At 37.6% G+C, this 24,593-nt stretch overlaps 1 protein-coding gene and 1 long non-coding RNA gene across 2 annotated transcripts in view; one reads left to right on the top strand and one right to left on the bottom strand.

The window, feature by feature from the left end:
• ZFHX4 (zinc finger homeobox 4) overlaps nucleotides 1–5,686 on the bottom strand; it is a 197,192-nt gene extending 191,506 nt beyond the window's left edge. Inside the window, exon 1 of the mRNA XM_038130225.1 lies at nucleotides 5,557–5,686. The gene's annotated coding sequence lies outside the window, so the exon portion shown is untranslated. The remainder of the gene's footprint in view (nucleotides 1–5,556) is intronic.
• The window catches only part of LOC119698380, a 27,152-nt gene extending 2,559 nt beyond the window's left edge, over nucleotides 1–24,593 (top strand). Inside the window, exon 2 of the long non-coding RNA XR_005256144.1 lies at nucleotides 23,442–24,593. This is a non-coding gene — a long non-coding RNA (uncharacterized LOC119698380). The remainder of the gene's footprint in view (nucleotides 1–23,441) is intronic.

Genomic DNA, 24,593 nt, shown 5'->3' with positions numbered 1-24,593 from the left:
CCGCGGCTGCCGGGGGCTCGCCGGGGCTGCGGGAGCCACAGAGCCAGCCCAGAGAAGAAGGGGCAGCAGAAGGGAGCTCATGGATACAAACACAAGTCTGCAAACTTCATTAGTAACACAGACACACACGCACAGGCACACAAAGTAGATGGCTAGGGAAAATTAAAAAAAAAAAAAAAAGAAAGAAAGAAAGAAAAAGAAAAAAAAAAAAAGAAGGGTGGCAGACTTGCTCTTTTAACTGTTCGGAAACTTAAAAAGAAACGGGTCCAAATTAATTATTTCATCAGGGAGACAGGGAGATATTTCTGTCTGTCTGCCTGTTCATCACTTACATTTTCTCTCTTTTAATGGGGATTTAATGAAAAAAAATTTTGCATCCTGTTTTTTCAATGGGCTAATAAATGTATGACACATCTGCAAAAGGAAAGGTAATATATCTAGGATAGGGAACAATTACCCATACAGAGATAAAGACAGGTTTATTTACACATATGCACACAAATGCACACATGTGCACGCTCACATCCTACATCATATTTACACATATGCACATACACTCAACACACACACAGTCACACAAAACATAGCACACTTTATTTGTTGACCACCATGTAATTGCTTGGAGATACCAACATAGTAAAAAGCAAAGCCTTACAGAATATACAATATCAACTGTAAACAGTCTTATCAAAATGAAGTAAATATCAGCCCAAGGATAGGGGATCTTTGCATACAATCCAGGTTTCATGCATATACATGCATCATCTTCCAGTTTCCGTGCAAGTATTGATATTTTATTAATATTTTATCTGCTATATTTTACCAGACATATTTCATTCTTGAGGGGAGGGGGGCACACTATTATGATGAAAAGTAGGGTAAAATGTACAGATGTCATTATAAATCGGAATCTTCTACAAATATTTTCCTGTGTGGGATTTAAGAAGATTGCTTCTCATTTGAAAATCTAATTATCTTAACCTAATACTGCAGATGTGAATATGACTGACACTTTCATTAAAAGATAATTAACTAAAACTAGGAATAGACATACTTTAAAATACCCCCTACTGAAGATAAAAACATGACTATTCAAAGAGCATCCGAATACACCGCAGGAACACGTGCAGATTTTTGATAATGCTATTCCAGAAATGGGTATACCAGAAATGGTCACTAAGTCACAGGAACATGCAGGAGATATTTACAGTACCAAGGACCCCGCGCAGGTGAACCGTAACCTTAGAGCTGACATGCCTTTGAAGTTCGTGATTCCTGCGATACACATCAAAACCTTGTCTTAGGCCTTAAACACTAAAAACCAGCAGGAAGGCTTTATCACAACCTTCCATTAAAAGCACACACGCACAACAACAACAAACCAGCAAAAACCAGGATGGCAGAAATATACACCTCTCTGGGCCCTAAACCTCCTGCTCTAGGAGAACATTTTGCAAGTACTGGAACTAACGCTAATAGGAAAATCCCCACCTGATGATGAATTAAGGCTGCCCTTAAGGAAGCACAGGCCAGTGTCAGGGAACCGAGTGTCTAAAAGCAGATGTTTAAGGTCAGAGTGAAGGTCCTGATAGTTTTGAAGGAAGAAAGGGGGAAAAAAAAGGTTTTTGGAAAGGGGAAGAAAAAAAAAGGATTCAAAAAAAAAAAAAAAAAGAAAAAGAAAAAAACCACCAAAAAAACAAACAAACCGCCAGCCTGAAAATACAGCTATTCAAAAAATCGGAATCTGCAAATAAAGCAGGGGAGGACCCCTACCCCAATCCAGAGAAACATTACTTTAAACTTCAGGAAAATCTTCAAGATTCGAACTTAAGGGAAAAGTCAGGGGCATTGGAGGGTTAGTGAGAGCAACTTTGTTGCTTTTCCAAGCCTCACCTATGCATTGCACCAGCTCATCAATGAAAAAAAGGTGTGAGCATATGTATGCAGATTTCCATAGGCACTGCGCCCTGTCAATGAACGTAATAAGGAAACTAGCAATATTCTGCATTGTTGTTTACACGGTGGGAAAAAAAATGCAAACAAAGACTGAAAATGAAGTCTCTGAAACCTGTTTACAGTTATCAGATTGAGGGAGTATGATGGAAAGAAGGCTTTTAGATTTAAATGGTAGACGAAACGGAACTCTGAGATAGAAGGATGCATTGTCCATTCAAGTGCATGCTGAAGGATGGCAACACATTTCCTAAGACTGAAGACAATTAAATACAATGTGATGAAGAAACACCTGAGAACAATACATCTATTTCAAATTCAAGTGAAGTAACACGTATACTTAATGTCACGGAAGAATAAGGAAACGAAGATAATTTAGTTTTAAAGTCGTCCCCCCCCCCCCGCACTTCCCCCCACCTCTTTTATTCCTAGTGCTTTTTTCCTGGTGAAACATCAATATCATTAATGTCATTAATGTCAAAACACCAAACGTCAGAACAGTCAAGTCATTCTTTTTTGGCTGTAGATTTTTCCCCCCTTTCTCTCGTCTTGGAGGGGGATATAGGTTTATGGTGTTCTTGAGTTACAGCTAAGGAACAAAGGAGGGGGGAATAAGGCAGGAATTGCGACAGGAGAGTCCACATTTTTCAGGGTTTCTTCTGCCACTGTTTACTGTCCATCCTAACATTTTAAACCTCTCTGTTTCTCTGTCTCTCCTGCTTTCTCTCTCCCTAAAAATAGTACCTATCGGGGAGGATGGGGGGGGGGGGGTGGTGGCGGGGAGGAAAAAAAAAAGGCACTACGGGATGTTAACAGTTTAGAAGGAACCCGGGGATCGCCACGTAGATAGGAAAAATCGAAGAAGGTTAATTCCGGGAGGCAGCAGCAGCAGCAGGTTTGTGGGATGTGATAAGAGCGGAGCGCAGCGCGGGCTGGGGGCGGCAGGCGCGGGGCGCCCGGCGCGGCCGCGGTGCGGTGCGGGGCTCCCGGCGGGCGGCGGGCGGGCTCCCGGCGGCGCGGCCCGGCCCGGCCCGGCCCGGCTCCCGCTCCCACTCCCCTCTCTCCTCCCTCTCTCGCTCAGCTGATCGCCCCCGAAGAGTCTAGCCTAACCTCTCAGCTCCTCTCCTCTGGTCTCGGTGGACCCCCCGCCCACCTCCTCCGAACTTCTCCTGCAGGCACCGTTACATATTTTGGGTTTTTTCGAGCCTCCTGTTGAAACCACAAAAAGCTCTTGATAGTGACGTTACATTTCAAAGAAAGAGAAGGGGGTAAAAAAACCCCTCAAAAATCCCTCAGCGTTTTCTGTCCTTTACCATCTCCAGCCTTAGCCCTAAGGAAAACTTGTTGGCCTGGACGAGACGGAGCTGATGGGGGCCAGAGCCCGACACTGACCATTCTTTAATAGACAAAGAAATAGTAGCCCAAACCGGGCTCTGTTACACCACGTCTCCCCGTCAAGCTCATTTCACTCCCTAAATCTGCGCTGCGGACACACAGGGGCACAAGGATCTGCATAATTACAGACATAGCCGCTCCCCTCTTTAATAAACCGACATAATTCCCTAATAAGCGTTCCCTTCCCCCACCTTCTCCTCTCCCCAGACCCCAACCCAAGGGAAAGGGGATCCATGTCTTTTTACTGCGTTCCCTAAGTCTATAGATGAGCTCAGTTTGAAACGAGGTATTACAAGATTTCAGTGTTACAGACCCTTTATCTGAGCTACAGACACTTTCAGATCCCCAGCCCCCACCTCCTCTCCTTTTTGTTGTCTCTTCTCCTCCCGGGGGCTATTTGACAAAGGCAGTGTGTTAACTAACATTTTTGTTTAACTCAGCAACTTCTTTTCAAAACATACTTAAACCTGATAGCAATCTCTTGTACTTTTTTCTTTCTTTCTTTCTTTCTTTCTTTTTTTTTTTCTTTCATTTTTTTTCCCCGAGATGAAATTGACTCTGAACCCAAAGCGTTTGGCTATTATTAATAATTCCTTTCTTTGCAGGTATCATTTATACAAATCTTTTGTTAATTTACAACGCTCTTCCCCGCCACCCCCCCCCCCCCCCCCCGCCCCCCGCAAAACATTCCACTACACACTTAAAACGGGAGGGGGGGAGTGGGGGGGGGACGCGAGGAGAAGAAGGAGGAGGGAAAGAAAACAAAAATCCCCGCTCTGGTTCCTGGAAAGTTTTGTTCGAAAAAGAAATAAAACAACAATAACATACTGCATTTCAATTCTGCCTTCACTGCCCCAGATTTGGCATTCACCTACTGAAAGTGCGTCTAACGAGCAGTGACCTTACAGAAAAATCACAGCCGAATAGTATAGATATCTCGCTGAGATTTTGAGCTAAATAGTGCCGATCCCGATTGGCTTTTTCTTCTTGTTGTTATTTTGGCTGCAGCCGTACAAAAACGCGCACCCGGACATTACTATAAATAAAAGCCTTCCAGGTCTAAGTCTGCTGCCGGCGTTTCCTCCGGAGCCTTAACAGCCCTTTTTCAGCTCCTTTCTTGGGCAGATCGCGGGGATTAAATGCCCTGAACCTGAGCTCCTGGCCTTGGATGGGAAGGAAAAGAAAAAGGGAGAGGGAGAGAGAGAAAGGAGAGGGTGAAGGAGCCAGGCGCCCTCTGGGCTTTCAGAGGTCAGCGCTTTGACAGTGCTCTGACCTCCCTCCCCTCCCGGCAACCACCCCAGTGTTTATAAACAAAAACAGTCAGGACTAGCCCCAAACAATAGCAATTCACCAACTTCACAGGCACTTCACCAGCTCTTATGCAAATAAAGGAAAACGACCGCTTACCACCGCTCCCCCCCATCCCCTCCAGAAAGCCCAAGAGCATATTTCCAGCAGTGATATATCCAAGGGAAAAATTTTACATTCTATCCTGGAAAAGGACAAAAAGGGACTTCAGAAATAAAACGGTTCTAGCAGAAAGACAGACAAAAAGGAGAAAAAGCCAATAAAACTACCGATCTTACTGCAGAAAAAGGAAAGTTATGAAATATTTATACCTAAATCCAGCAATCCACACTGCCAATAAAACAGGAATCTTTGTTGTGTAGACAATATGCTAAACTACCTCTGCGACAAACAGCGATTATAAAGCAACCAGAAAAAGTTATTTTCGCCCAAGGAGCCAAGTTTTCAAAGAAAACGTGTGGATTTTACAGCTAAATAAAAGCCACCACCTCTGTGTTATCCGTAAAAACTACACATAAATTAAAAGCACCGTTAAAAGAAAAAAAAAAAAACAAAACCAAAAACCTTCCAGCAAGCAAGCAGCACATCTGATCTGACTTACCAAAAAAAAAAAAAAAAAAAAAAGAGTATAATTAAAACCATCTTTAATTGCAAAAAGCAGCAAGCAAAAACTAAATGAATCAATGATTTCTCCCCAAAATATTGTCCGCCAAGGTATAGAAATGACAGTTCTATAGTCCTGCATTAAAGCATAACTTAAACCCCACAATTCAAGAATTGATTACACGAGAAGGAAAAAAAAAGTAAAAGAAAAAGAAAAGGTCCTAATGATTTTCAAACTTTTGTTTAAAAAATGATGAAGATCAGGAAAGGTTGGAGGAAAAGTTAAAGGAAATATACCTCAAGAGAAAAAAGACCATCTCCTTTTCTTCTTTGTCTATCAGTCTCCAGTTAAAGCATATGGAAAATGTTTTCAAAATGCCTAGATTTGGCACATTGTCATTGCAAAGAGAGGAGCGCAGTGATGCTGTTATAGAAAATGGGAAATAAATTCAGGATTGGGTGCTGCCTCCTTCAATGCGGATTTATCTAAGTTTAATTTAATATTCCGCAATCACTGTATGATCGCATATAATTCACCAAGATTTTTAAGGGCTTTGCCTAAATATGTTGACCACAGGCAAAAAGTAATTTCATCAGATTATTTCCTTCTTTTATTTGTGTTTATTTTTCTCATTAGAAACACTTTAAATTGCAATTGTAAATAGTAGAAATGATGGAATATTAGGTTTGGGGTGAACAAACGCTCACAGAAGGCATTAGCTTTATTAAAATCATTCAGAACGTAAAATCAAAAAGCACAAAATGGTTGTTTGTAAAACACTAAACCTTTAATCGATTTATTGGCATTCCAATCGATTAGATAAACGGAAATCTATAGTAAACATAAAAGCATTTAAAATATTTTTCTCTCATTTATAAACAAAACTTTTCTTTTCAGTAGAAAAAAAAAATATTATCAAACGACTAACAGGAAATTCTTCAGATATCAAATTACGATAATAAAATTATTTCCACATGGAAAGGGATAATGACAATGATGATAGTAATTATAATAATGAATAATTCAACAGCCCTTTGACATATATGGAAGAGCCTGGTTCAAAAACAGCTTTTGAAGGGGGCTACTTTTAGGGGATTTTTTAAATAAAATTGAAATTTGAGGCTGAAATGCTTAGATTAAGTGACAGTTTAGGTGCATGTGGTAAAATTGCGTTAATTTTTTTCCTGCAGTTTTTAAGGCAAAACTGTTCTCATTGACGTCACCCCTTAAATTAAGTTACCTCTTAATAGTGGTAAATAAGTATGCAAATATATAAGCCACCCCTGAATTTATGGGAAGAAAATTTTGTCTCCACACCAGGGCGATGGGAATGGGGACCTTTTACCTTACAATTTAAACAATTTGCCTAGCTGGCAGAGTACCTTCCAGATTACAGAAAAATTGTGCGAGCAATAATGTATTTGACGACTTAAGTGAAAGAACACAATTTATTTAGGGGTGGAGGGTGGGGAACTGCAAGCCGGAGAAATGCAGCAATCAGCTTGTGGCATTCTGGCTGCGCGAAGAGGAAGTGTTGCTGTAACGGGTATTATGTTTATTTGATAAAGAAAATCAATGAAAGTGGCTGTAAAGTAGTTAGTGAGGCGTGTGTTTGGGACTCGGGTTGAATAGTGACTCCAGCGGTCTGGTCGATGAGCTCTAAGAGCTCTGGAAATCTAACCTAACCCTCCGAGTGAGCTCTCTCTCACTCACTGCTGCACCTTCCCCAGGCTAGGAGACTTCAGCCCTTGTCTCCTCCCTCCGTCTCCTTCCCTCTCTCCCCACATCCCTCCCTCTGTCCCTCCTTCCCTCTCTCCTAGTTTTCCACTCCTGCTTTCCTTCTTTCCATCCGCTCCAACTGTTCCCTCTCCCAGGTATATTTGCTCCCCTCAATCTCTCCCATTCTCTTTCTCTCTCACTTTGATTCTCTCGCCCCATCTCTGCCGTAGCTGTTTCCTCCCGGTCCAGCTGGTTCTCTAAGTTTCCCTGTACTTTTGAAACCTTTCCCCTTCTTTAATTCTCTTCCTCTCCTCCCGGGTATAAGTATTCCTAAGTCTTCTTCCAGCCTTTTCCCTATCTGTCTTCACCAGCCAAATTTATCTCCTCTTTTGGATTGGTTCCTCCGGACATGTGCTATATTAGTAATTATCCCCTACTCATTTCCCTTTCACACGCCCATGCTGAAGGGATGAGCACACCACGCTCTTTCCACAGCTGAAATATTTTAGACATTGGCTAATCTTCACTGGTGCTTTACTTCAGACCTTCTGCAGCTATTACCCCCTTTTCTCCCGCTATTCTTCATTCCCTCCAATTTACAACAGAAATGTTTCTCCTCCTTCTTTTCATTTCCTACTTTACAATTTCCTTTGGGGTTTCTAAATAGGAGTATGTCCTTTGCATTTCCCTACCCCCATCTCCTTCACTGTCTCACTTCAGCTATTTTGTTTACCCGGTTGCTTAGAGGAATATTTCTTTCTTTAACAAGTTTATCTCCCTGTCTTTCAGCCTCAGCCTATTAAAAAAAAAAAAAAAAAAAAAAAAGAGAGAGAGAGAGAGAGAGACCGAGAGAGTGGAAAAAAAAGTTCAGCTCCTTTCAGCGAACTAACTTGGTTTCAAACTTCTGGTTTGGATTATGTGTCATTATCTATTTTCCCTTATCGTATCCCCCGTTGCCCTCCCCACCCCTCCGTCGCTAATAACATCTTTAGCGTGGTCAATGTTAAATATGGCAGATCTCTGAAAAATGCCTCCTCTCGAGCTCTCTGCTGGAATTCATTACCCGCCCCACTCTTCCCATCGCCCCGCGTCTGCGGGGCCCGGCGCGGCCGGTGCGTGGAGCCCCGCGGAGCCTCCGGAGCGGCCGCGGGGATGCGGAGCGGCCGCTTCCCGCCGCCGCCGGGCAGCGCCCCCGAGCCGCGCACGCTGCGGCAGCGCCGGCGGCCGCGCGGGGACCGGCCACGGGCGCTGCGCTCCGCCGGGGCCCCGCGCCCGCCGCGGCAGCAGCGACGCCTCCGGCGGGGGCGGCCCGGCAGCGGCCCGGCGGGGCGGGGGCGGGGGCGCGGCCCCTGCGGGCCGGCAGGTGCGCGGAACCCGCTCCGCGCCCCGCGCTGGAAGGCGCCGGATGCCCCGCGCTGCGAGCGCCCCGCTGGCCGCGGCAGCATCCCCTCGGCGGGAGGTGCCCGGCTTTCCCAGCCAGTCTACCTGTCCTTGTTTGTCTGGGGCAGGAGGTGGGGTTTGGAGTCTGGCTCTTCTTGCTATTTTCTTTTTACCCTCCTTTTCCCCCCACTTTTTTTTTTTTCTTTTTTAAATCCGTTTTCCCTTGCTGTGTCCTGATTGTCTGGAGTAGGATCTAGATGAGGGATCCCCCCTGGCGAAGTCACTCATGTGCTGCTGGCTGTGACACATGCTACGTGTGTCGCCTTTGTATGGTCCTGGTTGGGCCACATGCACTTAGCCTGCAGTTTAAGGATTTGCTTTCGTGTTTGTAGTGAGTGCTGGAGTAAAACAGGATTTCAAAGGGTACCACTAGAGTTGACATTTCAGGCCTGCTCTGGGTCTTATATAAACCTTAACCAGAGGAAACAATTGTTCCAGGTTAAATGGCCCTAAACTTTCCTTTGTTTCATTAATTGGGATCTTCTGTTTAGTTCTTGTGACAATTCTTTTAAAGAAGCCGGAGGAATAAATCTAATTCATTAATTTCTTCCATACTGACTGAAAGGTTTTTGCTGTTTTACACATGGCTGGAGTTATGTTTAGACTTACTTCTTGTCTTTAGGTTACACACATGAAGTGAACAGAGGGGGCTTGATCCTGCCGGTCCCTTCTCGAGTGAGTAAAACCTAGGTCTGTCTCGTTGTTAGAAACTCTCATTACCATCACGGCATCTGTTCGGTGTGATATCCGATAAAATGATTTTACTTATTCCAGGTCCCCATAAGGCTACCCAAAACAAATGTTGTCTTATAATTCTCATTTCTAAAAACATGCTATATCTTTTTTTTAGCTAAGTCTCTAGTAACTTTAACTTTCTTCTTTACTTAGATGTGCTTGAGGGAGGAATGATAGCTTTTACATTAAATGTTTCATAGTACTGACAGAGGCACAAATGGAAATTAATATTTTTTACAGTTTCTGAGAAAATACAGTGCACAACAAGGCAAACAATATAAGTCCAGAAGTCTTATTAATTAAAACCCAATGTAGGAGTGTATATTTTACAAATATTTGCCTGGAAACTTGGACTCTTAAATTCTGTCAATATCTCCCTCATCTCTGAAATTATTGCTCACCTATATCCACAGTGACCCCAAATTGTCAGAGAGAGAGCCTGCCAGTTGTAAATCCACACGGGGCTACAACAGGATTGCAATTTATTATAAAGTAGAAATGTTACTGAAGGCAAAATTGGTGCCTATTCCCAAGTCCACACCTGAAAGGAACAGATTTTCCAGAAATAAAGATGTTACAGAGGATTGTTTAATATTTTTTTTTCATGAGATAGCATCATCATATTAGGTAGACTCTATTTCTTCTGGATTTTTACCAACTGTGAATGTTTTTTAAAAAATTGTTTAAAAATAACAGGGACAACTGAAATTCAATACCACCTTGAAAAGATTAAAATATTTACTTAGGCTGCAGATTTTGTGCATGATAGTACATTATAGAATAGTCAGAATAGAGAGATACTTTTTCCCTCTTTCCCCAAAAGGATCTAGCCTGGTATAATATTCTTACTTCCCGCTGGAATGATGTTAATGAGTGCAAAAAATATTCTTGATGTAATGTAAAAGAGGAAATGAAGGACTGTTATAAAACTAAATTTAAAAGTATGTCTTAATTCTCTGAAAAACAAATACAGAATAATGTATTTTGCAGGGAGATCTTATATACCATGTGGAAAGAGCTTACTTTAAACAAGTGTGTCTGTACATTTCTTCAGAGAAGAGTGTGCACACTGTTGTTAAAATCATATGATTTTTGATTGATATTTCTACTTATTTTTACGAGAAAATGTTTGTAATATAAGATATGCATAAACAAATTCAAAGAGCATCTGAAATTTATGCATAAAGTAAATTAAAAAATTTAAAACGCTACTATTATGAAGAAGTGCTTGTAAAACTCCTAATTCCTAAAATAAACTTGTGAATCTAAAAAGGTGCTAACCTGCATTCACAATGTAGACAACATTCCCCTTTCAATTCATTTCTAGTGTCAGGAGGAACTGAAATGAACACAAGAGAAGGATTTCACTCTTTTTCTCCTTGAGCTTCTTTAAAGTTATCTCTTCACAGAGACATCCTGAGAAATTAGAAGTACCCTAGGAATCAGTATTTCCACCAAATAATTATTTTGAAAATGAATATATGTGCCGTTTTCCTTTGTTTGGTTTTTTTTTTCCAGTAGATAATTGTAAGTATTGTCACCAGTAAAAAGGGAATAAAAACTAAGACTAAAACATGTAGTAAGGCAACAAATAGATGCTTCTATATTTACAGTAAAATATTTTTATTTTCTTTTAATAGGAAGCCTTCATAAATTATTAAATCACACTTGATCAAGTTAACAATGGAGTTAACTACAAGCAGGTAAAATGCTGTTTTCTGTGTAAGATTAATACATGAACCACTCAAATATTTCATATCTCTCTTCTACATATTTTTTCATTAACATAACATTATTCAAACTTTTATTTTGAGACTATTATAGCAAGTAAGTCTTATTTGTCTGTGTGTTTGTAGTCACCAACACACAGAATCAACTGATCTGTTCCCGTTTCATACAAAAATACTTGTATATAGTTATATATTTAGAAGCATACAAAGGTCTGCTCAGTGTTTGGTTTTGGCACAGTAATTAAGGTGTCAGGATTCAGATATGCTTTAGTGCTGAACATTCAAAATTTAGCATTAGAGCCCCTGGTTCATCTACAACAGGATGGATACTGTGTTTATAGAGTTCATTTTTGACCTTACCTGAGTAAGTACTTTAAGTTAAAGTATGAGATGCACCTAGAGGGGTAATACATTGAGTTTAATAGGAAGACAGTTAATAACCTTTTTTCATCCTCATGCACTATCAATCATGGCTGTCACCAGTCTGCTGAATCAAAGCAAAAGTGTTCTTCACAGATGACTGATTAGAAACGCAAAATCACAAGATCCATCTTCATGGTCACTTTTATTATAGTCATTTTTAAACTGACAGCAACCTGCTCAGTTTCAGCAGACTGGGCATCACAAATAGTGTCACTCAGTGCAGCTAAGCATGAGAAGATGTTGGCTGGATTATACTTAAAAATAATTAGGCCCAAAGCCTTTTGTGGAAGCAAGAAAAAGGATTTTTGTGGTTCTAGCCCCATCTTTTCAACACCAGCAGTAGCCTATGCTTTTACAGTAGGTTACTATTGGAAAATATTTTCATCCTTCCACTTCAAGTGAATAAATCAGTTTTGGTGGCCCTTTCGATACTTTTTGTTGATAATATGTCCAGTGAGTTTTGATAGAAGCCCCTGTAAGCAGAGGCTTAATATTGCATACTGCTATTTGTACAGTGCTGTGATGAACCGCTGGTTTCCAGCCTTCTGAGGAATATTACAAAAGCTAATTACCTTGTTAACTAGATTTGTTTCAATAACACCGTCTCCCGTTCAAATAAACTAGTGAACAGTTCAACGGTTTAAGGTTATTTATAAATTGAATGGGCTTCAGCAAATTTAAAATCAAAATGGTGTAGGTGAGAGGGGAAGGGAGAGAAAGGGAGAGAAGGAACACTGGTACTGCAAGTTGTGATCTGTTCTTGTGTGCTTCTGGAATACAGTGAAATCTAATGTAATTAAAGGTATTAAGTAATGCTGAAAAATGAAAGCTGTTTTGTTTGGAGGTTTTTTTGTTTGATTAGTTTTTGGGTTTTTTAAGAAATATAAATTGCTATTGCCTCTAAAGGGTGTTTTTCCTGTGTGAAAACTGTAAGATTGGTTCCTTAATGTAAATAAAATCCTTTCCCTCTACTTAATGCTGCTTAACATGAGTAAGAAAATAATAGATTCTGATTTGGAATTTTGATTCAAGGACTGTTGGAGTGAGAAGACAGCCAAGACTAATTTTTAAATTAGGTGGAAGCTAAATAGGCCTCCCTCAAAACTCTTCAAAGAAATCTTTATTGGTTTTTAAAATTTAAATTCCACTTCATCGTGTGAACACAAAATAACATATTGCACCAGCTGAGCATCATTTCAGAATTATCTTTAGAATTGCAGTGAAATTGTGCATCTGGTTTGCCACTTAGCTTTAACCCCCAAAAGGTAGTCTTAATAGTAAGCCTGATTTGTGTGGCTGTGATTCCTTTAATACAGCTCATAGGACTCTAAGCTCTGTATATCTAGAACTTTCCTTTAAAACACATTTGGTAACTATGAGGGATTTCAGTGGGCTGCAGTGTCGGACCTTTCTTGCAGTGCCCCTTCCCATCCTTCTCTCTCAAACTGGAGGGCAGGACTTTGGTCAAGTAGGGCTCTTCCAAAAGGAAATGATCTTCATTTCCACCCTCAGACCTCACTCTGGCTTTTAGCACCTGGCTATAAACACACACACACACACACACACAGACTCAGTGGTGACTGACTCACACTCAGTGCTGATGAAATGTTTGCCTACACAAGCATGCAAACACACACAAAGAACATGCTACATACATGTTTTTAACACTGGCACACAATCACATGCATTTCAGGTATGCTGAAACATGAATACCAAGCTAATCATGTCAGGAGAATATCTTTATTTAAAGTATCTTTAATAATTTTGTAATATTTCCAGGTACTAAGGAGGCTGAAGAAGGAAAGCAGGAAGCAAAGTAGGCAGTTTTATGTCCAGTTGAGATTCACATGCTCTGCAAACAGTTTGATTCCCCTCTTTGCCCCAGTTAATGCTTATATTAAGGATATAATTAGCATTGATAATATGGCCCCATATAGAAACTCCATGATTTTTTTGAAGTGGTTTTAACGTGCATCTCTATTTGCTGATGAAAAATTGATACACTAATGCTGACTGACATCTGTCTAAAAATCAGAGGATGAGTATGTCTGAATTTAAATTTCTGAGCATTAATCAAAACCTAATCAAGCAAAGCAACTAGCAATGTCTACTGATAAATAATATAATCATATTTTAATAATTATGCTTTCAGGAGGAAGACAATATTTTTCCCTATTAGATGTTTTAAATACTATATTCTAGTCATAAATGACTAAACAAAGTTGGCTGTAAATTATTCCTGTCCACTTTTCTGTGTAGTAAAAACATATTCTAAAGAAATCCTGAGATCTGGAAGTATATCTATCTGCATTAAAAAGAAAATAATGGGCTGCAAATGCTTTCTAATTTCAGGTACAGAAGTTGTTCTTTCTCCTAGATACTAAATAATACTAATCTACTTCCTAGGTTTGTTTTCTACCCAGTTACCATTTTAAGACAGTATGGAAAAGGTGATCACTCAAGCTTAATTTAAGCACATAGTAAATCCATGCATCTCAAAAAATGAGCGTAAAAGGATGAGGAATGGTAAGAAATTTTGTGGGTTTTTTTTTTCCTGTTACAATGAAAGGAGACACAGGTAATAATTACTAAAATATTTTTATAACCTTAAAAAACCAGACTTTGTAAACTTTTGGAGCTCTATATGCTGCATCTTCCCCAGAATGTATTGTTTGTTGTATGCCTATTTCCTGTCAGTACCCTTGCTTATCCAGAATATTTATTACATACTAGTATAAAAAACAGAGTTAACTTTAAAAGGGTAGGATTTTTAGAAATTGACTTTAACTATTTTTCCAACTACAATTCTAGTTATCAATCCTTATAAGACACAACTGAAGTGTGTCTAAGTACTAACTTAGTATTGAGGAAGTGTTGCAATAGAACAATTATAACATGTTTAAGTACTGAATGCATATAAATATTTTGTAAGATTTACCAAGTTGTAATTTATATAATAAATAAGTAAAGGAATTTGCATCTACTTTAGTGATCACTAATGTAATTGGTGAAAAAATATTTAATGAGCAGGCACATGCACAGAAAACAGCAGCTGAAATACAGCGTAACTTTTATCTTAAAAAAAGCAGATCTACCCAAGTAAATAGGCCAAAGAGTACCTGGAAGGTTTCTCTTTCCAAGTACACTTATCATAAGCATATATAGACCCATGAAAAGTACCCATCAAATCCTCCAACAGCAAAGCAGAGCACTGCAGGCAAGAACACTAGGAATTCTCATACCACACCTGCCTTTTTGCTGCTTGAATATGCAGCTATTTCTGTCCTCGCTGCTTTTTAATTTTTTTTCCCCTTTGGTTTCTGAAATGTTCCTTGTAGAAACTTAAAAGGAGGAAAAAGCTTTTCTATGAGCATCAGGTTGCAATAAATGTGTGTATGTGAGAGAGAGCATGTGTGCATACAAAGATGTATCAGGAAGGCCAGACTGGTCATCTTTCAGCATCTCTCTCCTACCTGGGGCTCAGAATCTCAGTTTTCAAGGGAAAAGAGCAGGGAGCAGAGGTCATGCAAAACATTTCTATTTATACATTCAAATTACTGGTATTTAGGATGAAGATGTTGTCTGATATCAATATTCTCAGTTGCTCACTAGGCAGACAATTTTTACCTTCTCTCAAAAGGTATCAGTATCGGTACCTCTGTGTGTCAGTAAGTCCAGATGATTGCTCATCAGGACTTAAAAGCGATTCTGCATTTTTCCTCTGCATTTTCTAAAATATTGACCACATAATGTTGTTCTCTTTTTATTTTTTTTTTAATCTTTATACTCCCAGACCTCTTTTTATTTTCTACCACCTACAAAATATAAAAGCCACAAATCCTTTCAGGTTGTCTTTGAATTTATGGTTTATAAGAGAAATGTAAATATTTTTTGTCAAATATGCCAAAACAAAGTATTTTTCTTCCAACAATTAGAAACAATACTTATTTATTTACTACTGCTGAAGTCTGCACATAGAAGTTTTAATATAAACATAATTAATATGTTGAATACAGTAAAACAAATGTGTCTACAACAGATTGAAAACAAGAGAAGAGCTGTCTTATTTCTCAAGTAATAGATTTAGGGATCAGCACATATACTTTATTTTTCGTCTATCTTTTATCTGTAGTCTAAATCATAGTTTCGATCATAGTCTGTTAGGCTAAAAGGAAAAGATTATTTTTGTATAAATGTCCATCTAGGATTTTGGAACCCTGCTGTGGAATGTAAAAGGGGTAAAAAAATCCCCCAAATTTCTTCGAATAGTTTAGGTGCTACAGTAGCGATTTTTTTTTTTTTTTTAATATTTGATCTTTCTCTGTAGCTGTATTTAGGCCTTGTTTTCATTTTTGTAAAGTACAGGTTTTCCTTTTTTGTAAGCTGTTCTCCCATAGTGCATCTTAGTTTAATTCATTCTTAGCAAAAGAAACACCCAGGTTCAATCTGGAGACCTCCTTCCAACATAATTTAGCTAGACCTTTTCTTAGTAAAGGTTTTCTGGTTTTCATTTTCACTTCATATTCTCAAATAAAAGATCCTTTGTTGTCTACCATTTGATTGGACTTAATGAAAAACACTCCATTTTAACTTAACAGTATTTCCCTTTGAATTTATTATATTTAAGAACACTGTCAAAAATCAAGCATTTAATCTCAGGTTTTTATACTTAAAATTATATTGCTATCATATGGTTCAATGAGGTGATGTAGAAAATATATTGAATAGATTTCAAAAAGAAAAGTGAAAAACTAGCCTCATTTTAATATGAAACTAAATACTATGGCTAATGTGCAGATTGGGTATGGTAGTTGACTTTAAAGACTAACATGTGACAGGGTGCCAACAGCTGAATTGTGCAGTATTGACTAAATGAGGTTCACTGATTTGTATTGAGGCTAATATCTTCTTTAAACAATTCCGTGTAAATTGTGCGTATAAAGTCATTGGAAGCTATTTCTCAGGACAGCCTCGCTGGCTAGCTACCTGCTGGAGTGAGGAAGATAATCAATAGAAAGAAATAGAGCTGAGCATGAGACTAGGAAGCTTCAGAGCAGTTAGTGCTGATAAAAGTAGATGATGTCAATATTTGGGAATAACACAACTCTAGGATAACAGACAAAAGAGAAGTGCATATGTTGTAGAGTGTTCAAACAGAGGCAGAATTAATGCATAAGTGGCAGATGTTGCCCCAGGCTGCAAAAAGACATTATTTATTCCTGCTATTGTTAAATTCCTAGCGATACACCTCTGCTCTATATAGTATATTAAAATAATATCTGGCAATGAGGGAGCTGGAAGACTTTTTACATGAGTGAAAATTCTCAGATATAAAGAAGCTGATGCTCTCTGTTGATGCAGGGCATTTTCCACACGTCTCCCTGACCTCATAAGGACAAGCTTCTGTCAGAACAGAATCCTGCAAAAACAGTGCTCAGTGGTCTCTAATTAAATGAATATTTAGAACTAATATTTAAAAGAGTAACAAAACCAAAATGTAATGGCACATTTTACCAGAAATCAATTCTTTGCTTGTAGAGATGTTGACATCCTTGAGTCCACGCTCTTCCCCCTCCCTTTTTCTTGTGTTTAAGGATTATTGAAACAAAAAATTCCCAATGCTCATTCAAATTTATACTATGGTGAATGTTTTTAGCCATGGTGTCTTTATTGGTAGTGAAATATTGGTATATTTTTGCTAATTTAATAGTAGAAATCAGTTTTCCTCTTGCTGTCAGGCGATGAATTTTTGTTCTTCTATGCTGATCTCTCTGTTGATGTATTATGACATAGTCTGTCAACATGAACAGATATGTGAAAGGGAGATTGGGTGACTGAGACATGCAACCTGAATATGGCTCCTCTTCAATTTTAAGTGTATTATCATGTTTGGATACAGACAGTAGAAACGTATGATATTTTTTTTCCTCCAAAGAAAGCTATTATTTTGGTGTAATTTAAGCAAAAGCAAAACAGGTGGACTATGACAAGGTCCTAAAGGAAGCATGAATGAGGTAACTCCAAAACAGATGCGCGTGAACTTAAAAAACTTTCACTTCTAAGTTATAGCCCTTTAAATGTAGCATTTGCAAAACACAAAAGTTTTTGTGTAAGAAGAACTAGTCCAGGCTTATCTGATTATTAAATGTTGCTATATTTTCTTTAAAAAATTAAATAATTTCACAAGCTTTACATGGTTTGTTGTCACAGATGTTTTTATTGTTTGGTGTTAGATATCTGGATTACATCAAATAGGTGATTACTATGTCAGCTAAAAAGGTCAAGTTCCCTACTTTTTATTTCAAACCATCATAAAGAAACCTTTCTATAATGACACACTTGTCTATACTGTAATCTCTCTCTATTAATTTAAAAAAAATCTATCTGATATGTTGCTTAACATGAAAGAATTTCATATTTTGATAGTTAATTATGTCAATATTCATGTTTAAGAGAAATACTCGTGTACTGAAATAAATTTTTTTCAAAACAAATTTCTTATCAAAAGATCATATTTTATCATTAAAAAGACACAATTTATTGCAATAAAAGTTGTTATTATTATAGTGATGTGCCATAAAAACCTTCTTAGATATTTTTTTTGGGTTGCTATTCTTTAGTTGTCTGACGTGGCATCATTCCATCTTAAAATTACAAGAATTCATAAGGTTGCTGTCTAATACTTAACTCCAAGGAAATCTTCATTTCAAATAAGCATGCATTTTGATTTGGGACATAGTCAAAAATCTTTAAAGATATATACATCAACTAATTTGTTAATCTTGTGCCACTTTTAGCATTTGTCACACATATAGACCAGGAAATTGGCTCCATCTCATTCTAGCTCTGTGTTGAATTAAAAACCTCTACTGCAAAGAAGAGCATGATGTGGGGAGAGAATAAATTTAGTTCTTTCCTTAGTAATGCACATATATTTCCATACATTTCACATCCTAAGGGAGCCTGTGAGCGCATTCAATAAATACAAAACTGTAATTCCAGGAAAAGAGAATTTTTATATTATAAATTTCACATAGTACTTTGTTCTTAAAAGATCTGAAATTACAAACGTCATTATGTTTTTTATTCTTTTACAAAATACAGGATATAGAAAAAAAAGGAAAGGCATTGCATTTTAGGGTCATCAGTATTTTTGAGGATATTAGTTGACTTGGAACAAAAAATATATATTCTACAGCACTTGTAAATTAAGAAAATTGTGTCCAGCCTAACTAGTTCTACCTTATGTATACTGAAATCAAAATCCTATATGTAAGCTTTTATATAAAACTATTGCCTATCTTCACCTTATATATTAAGGTCAGTGAAAAGAGCAGTTTATGGATAAAGGGCAATAATAAAGGGGTAGCCTTTAAACATGATTAGTTGGTGTCTATTAAAGATGTGTTAAAATGAAATATATACTGCAGATGAAAGAAATTACTAACTCCTTCTAGGATGATGGACTTACTATATGTGTATTTCACTATACCTTTAAAATATTTGTGAATTTGACTGCATTCTGAGGAGACAGAGAAATGTGGTAGATTTATGAGGGTCTGACTGAAACAGGGCTAGGAAAGATTATGGCATACTTGTTTAGAAAAACCGAGAACTGAAGGTTCCTGATTTACACTGACATATATCTAGATGAAACTATAGTTTGCAAATTGCCTAGAGGAGTTATCTTTTATTAAGTGTTTGATGGGTACAAAAATGTACCTATCTATTCTATAACAGTCTAGAATACCAATGCAATATTTGCAAATATAGTTTTAATATTCTTAGATTTTCTTAAATATTTTCATTTTTATGGTCACCTCACCCAACCCTGTGCTGAGCTCCCATGACTACCTAACAAGCCATATGGTTAGAGTTTTGTTGCATTATTTTGAATTCTTGAGATAGCATTGTGCTGAAATGTTCCCTGCGCTGCAGGAGTAGGAGAGATCAAACCACAGCTTAGGCACTTTTTACCTTTTTCAACAGCTTACCAACACATTTGACACTTTCTGCATCTTAACATTTAGGAAAAGGTGTTAAAAACCCCAACGTTCACAATTAATGCATTTCCAAAGGCTTTCAAGTTCGTGACTACACTCTGATGCCATTACATATGTTTAGTTTGAAATTAGGCAAAGAGTAACAGACAAAGCATGCAGTTTTACCAAGCACTGTAAGATTTCTTGCAAAGAAAGCCTGAAAGATGGGTAAGTTTTCTACTCAGATCAACTTTCCTTGTTTTATTCTGACTGACACAAGGTAGATGATTTGTCTCGGAGAAGGTGGGGGCAGGTTGGCTTTGCACTATTATTTTTGGTACATTAACTTCCTCTTCCTTGAGGAGATGCTACTTTTTAATCTTATTTTAAATCATTATTATCATAGGGAAAATCTGTATTAGTCACAATCGTACTTTCATAATTCATATTTTATTAATGCAATTAAAATTGGTGTTTACCGATGCTTTAGCAATAAAATGATGAATTTAATATCTGAGTTCTGTCAGCATTTTTCCAAGCCAGGTGAATGCATTATACAAATATTAGGCAATATTTTACATAACAATCTACCTATTAAATGGGAAGTTTTGTCAATCTTGTATGTGCAGTTGGTCACCAATTATATATAGACATTTTTTTCTGCAAAAATGTGGAAACAGGATTAAAATATTTTAAAGAGTTCACAGGCTTCTAATAATGACATAGTACGCACTATCTATTAGTGTAAGCTTTTGATCAGCAACAGAGAAAATAAAGTTTATGACCAGAAAACTATTTATACTTGCACTATGAATATATGTTCTGTGCATTGATAGCTTTAACAAAGTTTTTCTAGTCTTGTAGCATTGTATGAAGAGCTGTATGTTTGTGATAAGCCACATGCCCTGACCCATTTTCATCAGTAACTTGCATGGTTTTCTTAAATCATTAACTTATCAGATCTGGCTAGGGATGTCTGGATCTTTCTGGATGTTTGTATAGTGCCTAGCATAATATAATGTGTACTGGAATATAAGGAAATAATTGGCACTTGTTAGTTATAAGCAGCACTTGTTAGCATAGGCTTTCTAGCATGCCAACAAGCAATTAACCTCAGCATCAGTCAATCACCTTTTCCTAGTTAACTCGCATTACACTTTGAGGACAGCTGCCATCTTCTTGTGGAAAAATACATGTAACTATGCCCCTGACTGTCATGTGAGTTTCAGACCAGTGTAACTTTATTCTATCCAAAAGAGTTAGAGCTTTCTAAATAGTAGGGTAATCAAGAAAATTATTTTTCTTCCATGACTGTAAATTAGGAGTAAGTGCACCTAATTCATTGGTGCTGCATCTGTTTAAAACTGTGGCACCGAAATTGGAATCAATCTTTTCTTTCTGTTCCTAAGAGGTGAAAGTGTAGTACTGTACATAAGTCAATCAATGCAATGATGTTGCTTAGCAATGTAAATGCAAAAGAGTGGATTGCTGATGCCAAGAAATTTGCACCCACATATTGCACCTGTCAGTAAATGGGAGTTTGCATTGCAACTGCACTGCAGTGTGGAATTAATGCCCTAATTAGAGACTTCTTCATCTCTATTAGGTATGCCTGACAAGACAATATGATGAGGTTTTTTTATCAACTCATCATTGCTATGGGTGGCAGGAGTAACTGGTTTTGTTAATTTTTACTCTTTTTGTTTGTTTGTTTGGTTGGTTTTTTTTAAGACATAGCAAACACTTTAAATCAATTTTTGATAGGAGTAGATGACCAGAAGAGAGTTTTTGTGTGCTATTCGTGTAGAAGAGAGAGGTTGATGGTGGGTTAATAAAACTTGTTTTTTCCCATTTCCCTACACGTAAACATGATTTTCTTGGAAGAAAGGTATGGAAGAACTGAACTGTGATTTAAAGCACATCATTTTATTTCAATAGCAGGAAGCAACTTCCATAAATGACAACTTTTTTTCTTTTGATAACTCCAGTAAAATACAGAGATGACACCTGTATGAAGCATTATTTTTAGAAAGAGGGACTGGGACACTTCTTCTCCCTTGACTATCAAAATGACATATAAATATCATTTCTTTTACTTTTTCTGTGAGTTTTGTGACTTGTGCCTTGGTGTGTGACTGCTATGTGCTTTTTTTTGTTGACAGATGTGAATAAGGTATAGAGAGTACTAAATAAAAGCATGCCTGGTCCAAATAGGCAGCAATATGCAGCACAACTTAAGGGAAAACAAACAAAAAAATGCAAACCAAACCAAGACCCCCAACCAATAACAAAAACTCCCCACAAAAGAAAACCAAACCCAACCAACCAACAAACCACAAAAAGAAAAAAAAAAAGAAAAAAAAAAGGGGAAAAAAAAAGAGAAAAGAGATTCACTGCAGACTTATTTCTTCCTGGTCGGTACATTAGGGAATAAATTGAAAAATTGGGAGTATTTTTCCAGTGAGTGATGAAAACAAAAGAAGGAGAAAGTTGAGGCCTGTAAGGTATTTTAACACTTTTTAAGAGTTTTACATATTCTATTCTGAATAAATTGTTCAATTATGAATTGCAGTCAATCCAGCTCAGGTAAGAAAATTGTAGAGTAAGAGTTTCTTGTTTGTTTTACAGAAGTTTAGTTATTATTGCTTAACATTTTCTGTGTTTTGCTGACAGAAATTCTTTGGGGAATGTTTAAAGAATGGACTTTTTAGTGGATTTCTTTGGTGTATTCTTTTCAAATAGTCACTGTTGAAATCATCCTGAGGCATATCTGGATCTTAAGTCACTTCTTCCTGTATTAAGTCATCATGTAAAGTTCCTACTAGTAGCTAGGAATTACCTTAGTGATATCAGCCACTTTTCAAATATAAAATCATCTATTAGTGAAAAAGTTCTATGATGGCAAAATATAACTAGGTTCAACTTGATTAGTGATAATATGTTTTCTTCCAACTGTATCTTTGTTATCTATAACTACAATTTTCATCTTGCCCTAAGCTTCCGATTGCTTTATTTGGTACCAGAATTTACAATCCCAGCTCAATCCCTACCCACTTTGACGAGCCACATACTTAAATTTGTTGGGTACACCCTGGCTGAGTTGAGTAAGGAGTGGCCCCACAAGCAGCTTCACTGGCAGCTCTGAAGGTGCAGTAACCTCCATCTGGGCTGTGACATTAAGCTAGAACAGACTGAAACTTCTTCCTTTAGTAGCTGGCATTGTTACGTTAGAAAGCATTGCCAGGCTGTACTTATACAAAGTATAAACCCATGCCATTGCAGGAACACAAGATACTGCAGAATCATGAAGCAACTTTTTCATTTTTAAATGTTAGGTAAACCTCAGGGTGCAACTGTGGTAGAATAGGAAGCTATAGGAAGCTATTTTTCATGTGTAACTATTATATGCCTCAGGAGAGCAAAATGTTTTTGACTACATTTCTGCTTAAACTATTAAGGACACTACTGGAAAATTTCTTAAAAGGAAACTGGATTATTTGGATTAAAATATTTTTTAGTAGTCTGATAATTATGTAAGAACATGAAAAAATGTCAAGGGAAGTAGGACCACGTAAAGCAGAAGGGAGTGTACTCGCTGGTAAAAATGAGGTGAGAAAATGTTATGTTTTGGTATAAAACATGTTTTCTGGTAGTGCTTTTGCTGAAATCAGCATTATGAAGCAGACCCATGATGATAATTAGTTATGTAAACTCATAATGCAAACTTGTAGTGTGTTGCAAGCCTGGTAAATTTGTTTGGTTTTTTTTAGACTAACTGGTGATTTTACTCATATTTAAAATGATAGATACAGGGAGAATAGGACAATTCTTTCTTTGTTTTGACTCAATAACTGTTCTACTGCCTTTTTGCCTGGTGAGTTAAGAATCATTTTGGCCATTTAACTTGTATCTGCAGTATGTTCATGCAGTGCAACATAGTTTTGCCTCTTGGTTATTAAGACCAGCCATAAAAATCCATTTTAAATGGTGACTTAAGAAATATATCCTTGTCAACAAACATGAATTTGTAGCCTTAGTCATCTTTGATGACTAAAATATATGGTTGCAAAACATGAAATAGTATTAATTATTCAGTCTAAGTGCTCTATTCTGATACTTTTTTGTACTTACACACACATTTTCTTTTCCTAGGTTTCTTTTTAGTGCTGAAATGGACACACTAATTGTGAACCACGTGGCAAGGAGCTCCTTCTAAAATATGCAGCAGCACATTTACTGGAATTTAACAGGCTGAGTACTTTAAAGCCTCTCTTGCCTGTAAGCATGTGAACAGACCTGGCAAGTCACAAAGCCAGCTCGAGATCCAGCACAGCACAGAACAGCAGCCCTGGAACAGCCCCTGCCACTGGGCAAGGGACAGAAAGGAGATGGTGACCTGCAACGGGAGGAGAGACCTCACTTACAGGATTTGCTCACGGTTTTGCTTCTGGCAACTAACATTTCCATTTTTCTCAAAGCTTCTACATCTGTGTCATCAGACAAAGCCCCACGAGTGGTGGCAGAGCAAACTGTAGCCTTCAAGTTCGAAGAGAAAAAAATTATTTACATGTCTAAATCCCAGAACTGGCTGTCTAGAGGTCACTCTTTGTTGCCCACTGCTATAAACCATTAAGGCTTCCCAAAGCTCTAAAAGAAATGGGACATAGTCTGGGGCAGAAAAACCTCTTGTTTTAAATTTGCTTAAATTCTTTTTCATTATATTATATGATTTTTGTTCTACCAGAGGAACATGAAAGATGGGCTGTTTCTATCATTGCTTGCATGAATGACTACTTAAATTGACTGTCAGAGCTTGCAGGACAAATCTTTGAGCCTTCTTAAGTTTGTTTTAAACTGAAAGAAATGATCTTTTAATTGATTAGGACTTTAGGCTATTTTAAAAGGAAAATTATTGATTCATGTAATGAATTTTACTGTTTTATCAGCCTCCCACCTCAATATATATATATATTTTTAATTACAAATTTAGGTAAATGTTTAACTATGTGTTTTAATGTTGCCCTGCCTTTTTTTTTTCCCTTTCCTGTTTAAGACAGGTTTTTCTGAATCAAACCCTGGAATTTAGTGACAATTACTACAATTTCCAGACATATCAGCAAGAGTTTCTGTACTAAGTGTAGGAATGTAGATGTTAAGAGGATGAACAAGTAATGACTTTTTTTTCCATTCACAAAGGAAACACTAAGACATCAAGGTTCTTCAACAGAAATTAATAAATGCAGCCTGGAAAGTTATTATTTTTCCAAACTGTGAGAGGATCTCTGAAAGAATAAAGATGACATA

The sequence above is a fragment of the Motacilla alba genome, chromosome 2, assembly GCF_015832195.1.
Source record: "Motacilla alba alba isolate MOTALB_02 chromosome 2, Motacilla_alba_V1.0_pri, whole genome shotgun sequence".
NCBI classification, from domain to species: domain Eukaryota; kingdom Metazoa; phylum Chordata; class Aves; order Passeriformes; family Motacillidae; genus Motacilla; species Motacilla alba.
Note: the sequence above shows the minus strand (reverse complement) of the source record. Positions and strands in the feature narration are given on the sequence as shown.